The following is an 11,922-nucleotide window of genomic DNA, read 5'->3' as shown; positions in this document are numbered from 1 at the left end:
GTCAAAGTATGTCAAAAAACTGTGTTTTTCATAAAAATCACAAAGTGCCATTTTCAAAACAAGCCATTTTCAACTCTTTTCAAAACCAATCAAAACATGCCAATTTCATCCCTTTTCTTTGAAATCAATCAATATATATCAAATTCAACATCAAGCCTCCTCAACTCACACATTGACACATTACCACAATTTACAAAATCACTATCCCATCATTCTAGCCCACTTCACCCAAGTGGCTCAAACCCAAACACATTGACATATCATATACTCTTCTTCATGCCAATTTTCAACAACACCAATTCCAATTAACCATCATTATACATAATCAATATCATATTCACCATCAACATGGTTCAACCCACAATTCAACCATAACCAATCATCAAGCATATATCACAACATGCATATTTCTCATACATCATACTATCAAGGCATCAATAATCATCATCACATATATGACCACATCATATATCTCAACCATTCAACAACACCAACAATTCAATGCCTATCTTAGGGTCTCTAGCCTAAGTATTTCCTACCACATTTTATATTAGATACGGGAAACCGAAACCATACCTTAGCCGATTTCCCAAGCTCAACCGGAGCACTTCCAAATCACTTATCCACAAGCTCTCAAGGACTCAACACCTCCAAGAACAGATTTTTCACTACCAAAGTCCTTTTCAAGCTTTTCAATATCACCAATCAAGCTTCAACATCCACATATACACAACCTAAGCCACAACCATCATACCCATACACAACATCTCAAAACTCAAACATCATAGAACCACAAATAACACTAAGGTTGAGAATCTTACCACACCCAAGATCCAAGGAGACAAGATTAACCTTCTCCTTCAAGAGAATTGGGTCCTATAACATCAAAGAGCCCAAAATCTCAATATTTTTGCTCATGAAACTCGAAAATAAGGCTGGAATTTCGAAGAGCAAAACGTGGCTTACCTCAAGATTGGTTGTATGGGTTTTGTAGAGCTCTCCGCGGTGAACGCGTGGCCGCAAACGGAGTGGCAATCGGAACTTTAGATCAAAAGTTATGGTGGTTTGAAGATCAACCAAGGGAGAGAACTTGAGAAAGTGTTCTTCCCTCTTGTGCCTCCAATTTCAGCATGTAAGTGTGCTTAATGAGGAGAGAGAATGCTGAAAACAAGGGTTTTGGTTTAGTTATGTTGGGCCAAGGGCCCACTTTGGGTCCGATTGGCCCGGTTTGTCCCGTTCGGTCCAATCTTGGTCCGAATTCTATAAAATTGGTACCGAAATTCTCGTTTCAACCTCGTCTATCACATTTAGCCATAAAAATCACATTTTGGGCTTTCTAGAATAATTTCTCATTTATGGGTTGATTAGCCGTTAATTAACCGGGTTTTACATAAAAAAAAAACAACAACAAAAATTAAGAATGCTCTTACCAAATTATATGAAGTCAAGTCACTTTACTACAAGATATTTTTGAAGAGAAAATTTTATACTCTTTGAATTAGTGAAACCATAATAGACAATGGATCATATCAACAATCTAAATACACTATTTTTCTAACTCTCATTGTTGGATTACAATCAGCACAAAATGAATATGCAGAACTTCTACTTCAAAGTCTACCAAATTCATATGATCAACTCATCATCAATTTAACTAATAATGTCTTAATTGATTATCTTTCTTTTGATGATATGACAGCTACAATTCCTGAAGAAGATCCAGATGCAAGAATAAGAAAAATATATTAGAGAGTTCCAAGCAAGCAGAGGCACTATTGATAGAGAGAGCGAGATCAATGGAGCGTGGTTCTAGTGGAAGCCAAAGTAGACCAAAATCATGAGAAAAGAAGCAATTCAAATGCTACAATTATGGCATGAGATGACACTTCAAAAAAAATTTTTGAAATAAGAAGAGTATAGAAAGGGGTTTAAAAGGATCACATTCTTAAGAATGTGTTGCGAATACCTCTAATGATGGAAAAATCTTGTATAGTGATATATCAATTGGTTATAAATGAGACAAATATCTCACCAATGTCTGGATATTATGAATTCAGGAATAATTTGGCGCATGACTCAACATCATGAATGGTTTTGTACCTATGAACATGTTTTAAAAGAATATTTGTGTTCATAAAAAATGATCATGCCTTAGAAATTATTGGAGTGGGTGCTATCAAAATAAGAATATTTGATGGTTTTATTCGTACATTTCAAGGACTAAGACATGTGAAAGGTTTGATGAAAAATCTGTTATTTATTAGGCAATTGGATAACCTTGGTTGCAAGACTGATATTGAAGGTCGGATATTAAAAGTTGTTAAAGGTGCTTTTGTGTTAATAAAAGCAAAAACGCTTGCAGTTAATCTATGCTTGCTTGTGGGATACTTTCCATGAGGTAAAGGCATCAGTTGTTTTAACAAAACAAAACAAAAAGAAATGATGATGACATGGCATTGAAAATTGGACCACATGTCGAAATGAGACTTAAAGATTCTTGTGAAATGTAATCTCATTTCTAGGCTCAAATTGGTAAACTTGCCATTTTGTGAGCTTTAATTTGTGGTACATGCAAGCAATATAGATTGACGTTCGGTAAATCAACTATTCAAACAAAAAACTTATTGGAATTGATTCATTCTCGTGTATGAGAGTCACAAGAGATCTCCCTATGGTGAAAAAAATATCATGTGCCATTTATTAATAATTATTTTGAGAGGTTATTGGTGTACCCGATTCGAAAAAAGTTAGTTATGTTCGCAGTATTCAAAGAATTCAAAATCAAAGTTAGAACTTGAATCTAGAAAAAGGATCAAGTGTTTGAGTTCAATAATAGAGAGAATATGTAGATGTGATTTTCTAACATTTTGCAAGCAAGTAGGTATTTAGCGACAGTTTACATTTGCATATACGCTTCGATAAAAGGGTGTAGCAAAGCGGCTGAATAGGACTCTCTTAGAAAGAAATGAGCTATGTTGTAAACTATCGGTTTAACCAAGTCCTTTTATGTATGTGATAATTCGGTCACTATCAATTGCAATTGAGTTGAAAATACCAATGATGATGTGGCAAGGTAAGCCACCCAATTATTTTTTTACGTATATTTGGTTGTCTTATGTATGTGATGTACCATTCCAAGAGAGAAAAAAGTTAGACCCAAAATCTAGAAGTATTATATTCTTGGGTTATGTTGATGGAGTTAAGAGATATTTTCTGTGGAATCCTACTGGTCCCAAGGTCTATCAGCATAGATGTGATATTTGTAGAAATAAGTTACAAGAAGAACAAAAAAATAACAGCACTATTAAAAAGATACTCACTATTTGATAAATTCACATTTTATGGTATTTATTTTCTTTAATTGGGTAGATTTTATTGACTTCTCATGTATTTATTCATTGAAATAACATAGTTTTGTGAATTTCTCCTAATTGTGCCTAGTGATGAAAATTATACATTTTATGCTTAAAATTGCTAATTTTAATTTTACTTCTATTCCATTTGATACCTTGATGTGTTTGTTTAAGTGATTAAAGTTTTATAAGGCAAAGATTGCTTGGAAGGATGAAGGAAAAGCATGCAAAAGTAGAGAATTCATAAAGAAGTGAAGGATTTGTAGAGTTGTCTATCCTAACCTCTGCGTACTCAAGTGATCATCACTTGAGCTATAGAGCTCCAAATGAGGCGGTTCCAGTGGCATTAGAAATCCAACATTTGGGGCTTCAAAATGATATACAATTTTCTATGGTACACGTGTGTTCACATACGCAGCCAAAGTGCCACATACGCGGAATACAAAAAATATGACACACTTAAGGCAACACATGACCAGCGATTTCTGAAGCACTTTGGACCCAATCTAACCCATTTCTGATGCTATTGAACTAGGGATTGAATGGGGAACAAAAAAAGTTGTCATAATTTAGTTTTAGCCATGTTTTAGGTTAGAATTCTGGAGAGAGAAGCTCTAACTTCTCTCTAGAATTTAGGATAGTTTAGGTCAAATTTTCTTAGATCTAAGTTTTAATTCTTGCTTTAGTTAAATTTCCTTTATATTTTCTTGTTCTATTGCTTTAATTTTCTTAGTTCTTCTTGTTAATTTATCAATTTACCACTTTTTGGTTCATGAGCACTCTTGTTGGATGTAGATTTTCTATTAATGAAACTTGATATTTTTATGTTTATTGATGTCAATTTGAGTTGTTGTTATTGATTTCTTGCATTTGGTAGTCATAGATTTTATTATTCTTGTAAGTTGCTATGCTCTTATTTTTATGTACACCAAGTACTTGATAAAATGCTTGGCTTAGTTTTAGAGTAGATTTTAGCACTCTTGGCTTAAGATTGAGGACTTAGGTTCTTTGATGTCATTGATATCTAGTGTAATTAACCCTTTGTAATTACCATGTTGTGGTCAATGATTTAGATAGGAATCTTTGACTCTTAATCCTTGCCATGAGTGTCTTATAGCATTTGATTTCTTTGTTTGATCTTTACTTTCTTGCACATTTACATTTCTCGTTCATCATTCCAAAACTCCAAAAATTCTCATAACCAATAATATGCACACTTTTCTGTAATTTTTTTGAGAGATGACCCGAGGTTTAAATACTCTCGGTTTTTATTGGTTTGCATTGTGACAAACAAAACTACACTTTGATTGAGGGTTAATTATTGGTTTAGATCTATATTTTGACGAGATTATTTTGTGAAAATTTTAAATCAACGATTTCTCTAGGTTACTATTCAAATAGATGAGAAATAAAAAAAAAAGAATTTTTCTAACGCAAAACTAGAGCACGATGAACAAGAACTAGAAAAAGCCAATGACATAGAAGTTCGTCGATCTAATTGATAAATATAGAATATCATCATTGTACTCAGATTATGTTATGAATATCTATGATGCATATTATCTTCTAACAAAAGAAGGTGAGCTAACAACTTTTATGGTTGCTAGAAGCATTCTAGATGCTTCTATGTGGATGACAGCAATGCAGAAAGAAATTGAGGCATTACGTAGGAATCATACTTGAAAACTTGTTACACTTCCAGTAGGTCAAAAAACTATTGGTAACAAATGGGTTTACAAGATCAAGAGGGATAGTAATGATCAAGTGGAGTGATATCGTGTAAGACTGGTTGTCAAAGGATCTGTTCAGAAAGAAGGAGTTGACTTCAATAAATATTTTTTTTCCTGTGGTGAAATTAACTACTATTAGAGTAATTTTGACTATGTGTGTTGAATTTTAATTTATATTTAGAGTAACTAGATGTAAAGACTGTTGATATATATATATATATATATATATATATATATATATATATATATATATATATAGCTTTTAGTTGTTCGTTGTGATTAGATATTGTAGATAATAGGATCTAGTTCATTTTTCCAATATGCATATGATGATTTGGAATGTCTAATGATAGGAAATGAACTTCGAAATTTTGGTTTTTTATCTAATCACATTACATACACTATACATATATAATAAGTTTAGTCAAAATAATTAATTTTCAAGAAATTATTTTTAAAGGGTATCCCATTGATTTGAGTTGGAACTTTTTATTGAACTTGTTGAAAATTAATTATGGATAGATTAGAGCTAGAACACATAATCAAGAGAATTTGAGCTTTAATGTGTGGTTGCATTGCATTAACCACTATTTTCACTCTTGTGTGTTACTCTCTCTTTATGATTGTGATCTTTAATTTGTTTAATTCTTTATGTCTAATATTTAGTGTATATATGTATATAAGAATATTTGGTGTCTGATAGAGGTTTGGAGGTAAGGGAATAGGTTTAAATCATGAAAATAGAACTGTTCCAAAAGAGGGTGGCATGCGTACGTATGCATGGATGCAATTTTTACCATACTCGTGTACGCAAGCACCTCCTACGTACACGGGTTTTTTAAACTGAGGGTGAGGCTCGCGTATGCATACACATCGTCGCGTACGCATGCATTGAAAACTACGCATTCTCACATACGCACTCATCATGCATATGCATGTTTACAAAATTAGCCAAACTCACGTACGTACCTACTCCATGCGTACGCAAATGGGTTAAAATAGAAGGAATTCTCGCATACGCATGTATATGTCCGCGTATGCATGCCCTGTATATTTCAAAAAGGCTGCTAAGTCTGCAGAAATCAATTTTGCACACCAAACTTCAAACACGTATAACTTTTTCATTAAAAATTATTTTTCATCTGTTCTTTAAACGGACTAAACTTCATGGACCAAATTTTCATTTAAAATAAGTTTGAAAAAATTTGAGAGTCCGGAAGCCAAGTTATAGCCTATCGAAACTAGTCAAAAATCAATCTTTCATCAAAAGTATCAAACCTCTATTTTTACCAAAACTTCTTTTCAAAACCAATGATTCACACCCCAAAACAACACCAGTTGTGTTCAAAAGCAATTCCATACCTCTTTCATCTCTTCCATAACATACAAATATCCAATTCTTATCATTTTCATCCCAAACAACCACTACAACATTTTTTGGTTGAGGCAACATTTAAAAAGTGTTGCCTAAAGGCTGACAAAAAGTTGCTTTTGATCTATGGCAACACTTTTGGACCTAAGATAACGTTTTTAGGCGGTGTTGCATATGCAGCCGTTGCCTTAGATAAAGACAACACTTTTTTGTTTCAAAAGCAACGGTTTTGAGAGAAACACTTGGCAAGTGTTGCCTTTGGTTGAAAAACAACAACACTTCAAAGGTGTGTTTAAGACAACACTTTTACAGTGTTGTCTCTTCTCTCGTATTTTGGTCACTACTAAAAAGTGTTGCCTATTTGCAATAAAATGCAACTCTTTTACGTGTTGTTTGTAAGTTGGAATTTGCAATCCTTTGAAGTGTTGCCTATTAGTTTTGAATATGCAACCCATTAAAGTATTGCCTTTTCTTTTGGATATGCAACCTATACAAGTGTTGCCTTTTCTTTTGGATATGCAACTTATACAAGTGTTGCTTTTTCTTTTGAATATGCAACCATATAAGTGTTGTCTAATATTCAAAATATGCAACTAATAAAAAAGTTGCCTTTTGGAAAAAATAAAAGTTACTTTTGAAATAAAAATACAAAAAAATAAAATTTTTTGTTCATACATATATAATTATTTTAATTAATAAATAAATTTGTGTACAATGAAAAAAATCATAAAAGAGACCAAATAACTAATAATAAAATTCTAATTAAAATAGATATTAAAAGGTTCAATTAGTATTTCAAATACATATTCATCAATAATTCTCAACAAAACAATAAAATTCTTGTCTAACAATAATTGTCATAACAAAATAGTAATTAATATTTGTCAAAAAATATCAATCTACTTGCATATTTTATATCCATGTTTGACTTGTCCCATATGCTAAATCTGCAAATAATACACAACAAAAAATAAGCATTTTCAATAGTAAGCTTATAATAAAATGAAAATCCTCTAGAAAACATTTTTCATTAGAAGTACAAGATCAGTAAGAAAATTGAAAGTGGTCCCTTCTATTTTTTTCTCAAATAAGTTCAAACTCATTGTAACCCATATGATAGTGAGAAACAATAACTTTCACACACAATATAGAGTGGAGCACTAGGATATGTCAAATAACTAGAAAATCAGTTACCTGTGTCCCAAATAGTACTTCACTCTTTTGCCATCAATTGTAAAAGCTTGATCTTGAAGTCCACATCTGTCTCAGTAATTTAATAAATAAATGAGAAAAATTACAGTGCAAAATTCCTTTGTTAGTGAAGCATTCAGTATACCAAAAATTACTAAGTGAAAATCTTTAAAGCTAGTTGTATATATGCCACCAAATCTCGATAAACTACGATCACACATAAGCAACTATGAACAAATTAAAGGTAATCAACCAACATAATTTCTAATTACCAACATAATCTTTAATTACCATAATGATATCAGCCCATTGAACTCAATATAAAGTTGATGAGAGTCGGCTACTAAATTTGCATACCTTGTTACTTTTTAGGCCTAATTTGCTTCAATGAAGAGTCCAGCCGATGCTCAGGCCGTTCAATCTCGTTAAAATCTAAATTATCAATTCTTTCCCTAGGAGATTTCTAAATCCATGAAATTAAAATATAATTAAATAAGAACGGGCATGTACTTATTTAATCCATTACAATCTTATATACAATCCAAGCAAAATTACATACTAAAAATTATATTATTATGTTAGTGACAAAATAATAATTCATGTTTGCCAAAAAAATATCTTGTATATTTCTTCTCCATGTGTTGGCTTATTCCATGTAAATTCAACAATACCTAAATTTGCAAAATAATACACAACAAATTAATTAATAATTATTTTCATCAGAAACAGAATTGATAAATAAAAATATTTTAGTTGACGAGTTTGATAAAAAAAACTATGTAGTTGTCACATCCACCAAGATCAATAGCAGGGAGTAATAAAGTGATGGGAAAATAGTGATAGGCCATAGATGGATTCATATGACAGAATGAATATGCAAAAAATGGAAAAATAATAATAAAAGCTCTCAAACTCACATATTTGGCTGATGCGTTGAAAGCTTTTCTATAGCCTATGTTTGGATTAGTGGCCATAATTCCTTGCTAGATGAAACTACCACTTTAATTTAATTTTTCTAACTATTATAGTTGGTGCATAAACTTTTGAAAAATAGATATCTTTATAGATGATTACAGTTGAAATATATATGCTTCTTATAGAACTAACTTTTTTGATCCCATTTGTTGTTGTACTTTATGAAGTAAGAAAAGCTTTAAACTAAGATTAAACACTTATTTTTTTTTTTTGATTTGGTTGATGCATGTGATACATATAACAAATAGCGAGTTTTGGCTTCAAAATAAAAGAAAGCTGTCAATACTCAAACAACAGCAACTAATTGTTTAGTGAATTTAATCACTTGTTAAATTCAGCAGGCAAAATTTAAACTACTAGTCAAAACTCTGTTTTCATATATCAATTACACTTTATTATGCATGCATGTTTTCATATATATCAAAAAAAATTTTATATATGCATGTTTTCATATATAATAAAGTGATTACAATTCATAGCAATAAAAAAAGAAAACAAAAACATGCTTACTGCCATGGCACATTTCTAACAAACATTCTATCTCCTTCGTTATCCTTATAAGCAAGAGTATACTCTCTACTTCCATCTAATAAACCTGTTATGACTTTTTCTTCTTGTAGCTTGCTAACTCCACCACCAGAGGAATCATTTTAAGATAATGAAGACAAAATAATTAAAACAATTCAGCTTTAGTTTCATTATCATAATGAGAACAAAATAAGAACCAACAATAGGCTAAGAATTCAGGTCAATTGACAATTCACACTCTTAGTTAATAACAACTCCATAGCTAATAAACACTTTACGCTGGCAATCAAAACTTTTTTTGTCTCATATACATCAGAAAATCCAAAGTATTCTAGCTAGCTTCATATTTAAGGTTGGTCACAAACAAGTGATATGCTATACCAAAGCAAAACTGAAATGCCAAGAAAGTTGGCAATGAATCCTAAGACTTAATCATCAGTCATCTCTAACTTCTTGAAGTAGACAAGCAACAGTAAAAGGAGATAAGCAAATCATCAAATACAGATGGTTAACACAATCTCAGATATCATTATTGAATCAAAATCCACAAACAAATTAAATACAATGCCCATGATGCCAAGATACTAATAAACACCAAAAGTTGTAAAATTAACATAATTGAACTCTATGAAAATATGATTCAAACAACTCCATTTGACTATGATATACAAGTCATCAAACTAACAAATTTTTCCCAATATTCCAAAACTACCAAATTCAAATCCCAAAAACCTTGCCTCACTATTATTGTCTATCACCTGTTATGACTTTTTCTTCTTCTTGTAGCATGTTAACTCCACCACCATAAAAATCTCTGAGCTGATGAAACAAATAACTAAAAACAAGTTAGTTTCAATTTCATACAGTTAGACCAAACCCAATATAATGGCAAAATAGTGATTTAAGTTTTTTTAATAAGAAATTAAAAGAAACACTATAAAGAGAGTAACATATATGATCAAATTCAAATTCAATTTCTCATGAATTAGCAGTAATTAACCATAGAGAGCATTGATAATATAATTGTAAGCATAGAAATGGAGTTTGTATGAGCCATGATTGTACCATTTGTTGGACAGCTAAGACAAAAGGAGTTGGATTATAAGTTGGTTAGGTCCACTTCTAGCTGTAATTTTAACCTTTAACTAAAACACGTTTAATTTTTGATATTTTTACCGTAAAAAAATTGCATAAACTTGTACTTGACAAAAATATTTGCATTCTATTATATTATTTTTATTGAGTTTATTTATCACAATAGAGTTCTTCCGTTGTAGTGATGAATCTCTCTCCTATGCTTAACTTATAAATGAAAAAAAGAAATCTAAGATGTAAATCTTTGCCCCTGCTATTATTCTACTAGAATGCCACGCTCAACATTAACTTAATTTTTTTTCCATTTTTTCACCAATGAAAAAACAAGGCCTTAGTATATGTAATCGTAATAGCTCAGAAAAACAGCAAATAGAGACATACAATTTCCTTTTTCTTAAAAAAATCACACACACATAAAATAGAGCAATTAGAATAGGAAAGGGAAGATTTGAAGTGCGCACTTAATGAAACGAAATAAGTTTGGCTGCATATCAAACGCAGAACAAAACCGAATCTGGTACTATGCAATTTCGGGAAAATGCAGAGAGAAGTAACTAACACAGTGCAAAGAACAGAGAAAGCAAGGAACACGAGGTAAACTGTGTTGAAAACAGAAATGAATGAAAAAATAGATCAGCAGAAAAAGAAAAACTCAACTAAAAAATATACTACCTGAATTGATGTAAACTAACAAGGCGAGAGCAGGAACACGAGCAAACCAAGGAGAAGAGAAAAACCTGACTAGCACGACGAACCAGAGTAGAGAGGAACACAAAAAGAGCACAACAAAGCGAGTAGGGAGGAACACAAAGAGAGAGGGAATGCTTCTCCTCGAGTAGAGAAGGAACCACGAATTACATCGATTTAGGGTTAGGGTTACTAGTAGCATTTTGTTTAACATTTTATTAGGAATGTGAAGACGATGAATGAATGAATGTTTCTGTGTTTGAATCATTTGGTTTTCTATTGATATATTTAGAGGAAAAATTGAAATTTGAAAGAAATAAAAATACGTTTATATATTTTAGACAACACTTACAATGAGAAGCTTATTAAAAATTTTAAAGCAATTTTAGAAAAGTGTAATTTATGTACATGGTAAGCGTTGCATGTGTATTTTGCTGAAGCAACGCCTTTCACGTGTTCTCTATCTAATCAAAGGGAACACTTATGTAGTGTTGGTTAAAAAAGTGTTGCAATAGCAATATTTCATTGCAACAAATATTAAGCATTGCTTTTTATTATTTTAAACAACACTTTTTAAGTGTTACTTACAGTACATGTTGCAATTGGTCGAAAATGTTGTAGTGAACCCAAAAATCAAGACAACACAATTCATTAACTCATCAATCTATCATCACCATAACTCATTATCATCATCAATCATCTCAATCATCAATAATTAACACATTTTCAAGATACGCTCAACATTTTTATCAAAGTTACTAAACCTTAACATATTTACATAATTTAACCTATCCTATGGTCATCTAAATTACGTTTTCACGTGACATTATATATTATCTACGAGAAACTAAAATCATACTTTAGTCGATTCCTTCATAAGCTCGGAACACCCCAAAGTCCTCAATTCACAAGCTTCAAGCCTCCACCAAAGGATTTTTCAGCACCCAACACTCAACTTAAGCTTCCAACTTCGTCAATTTGGTTCCAATTG

At 31.5% G+C, this 11,922-nt stretch overlaps 1 long non-coding RNA gene across 1 annotated transcript; it reads right to left on the bottom strand.

Annotated features, from left to right (window-relative positions):
- Positions 1 to 9,657: 9,657 nt before the first annotated feature.
- LOC112800949 (uncharacterized) lies at positions 9,658 to 11,263 on the bottom strand. Its single transcript, XR_003201619.3, has 2 exons — positions 10,917 to 11,263; positions 9,658 to 9,968 (listed from the first exon to the last, which is right to left on the bottom strand). It is a non-coding gene; the product is annotated as an uncharacterized lncRNA (long non-coding RNA).
- Between the last annotated feature and the right edge of the window lie 659 nt (positions 11,264 to 11,922).

The sequence above is a fragment of the Arachis hypogaea genome, chromosome 1, assembly GCF_003086295.3.
Source record: "Arachis hypogaea cultivar Tifrunner chromosome 1, arahy.Tifrunner.gnm2.J5K5, whole genome shotgun sequence".
NCBI classification, from domain to species: domain Eukaryota; kingdom Viridiplantae; phylum Streptophyta; class Magnoliopsida; order Fabales; family Fabaceae; genus Arachis; species Arachis hypogaea.
Note: the sequence above shows the minus strand (reverse complement) of the source record. Positions and strands in the feature narration are given on the sequence as shown.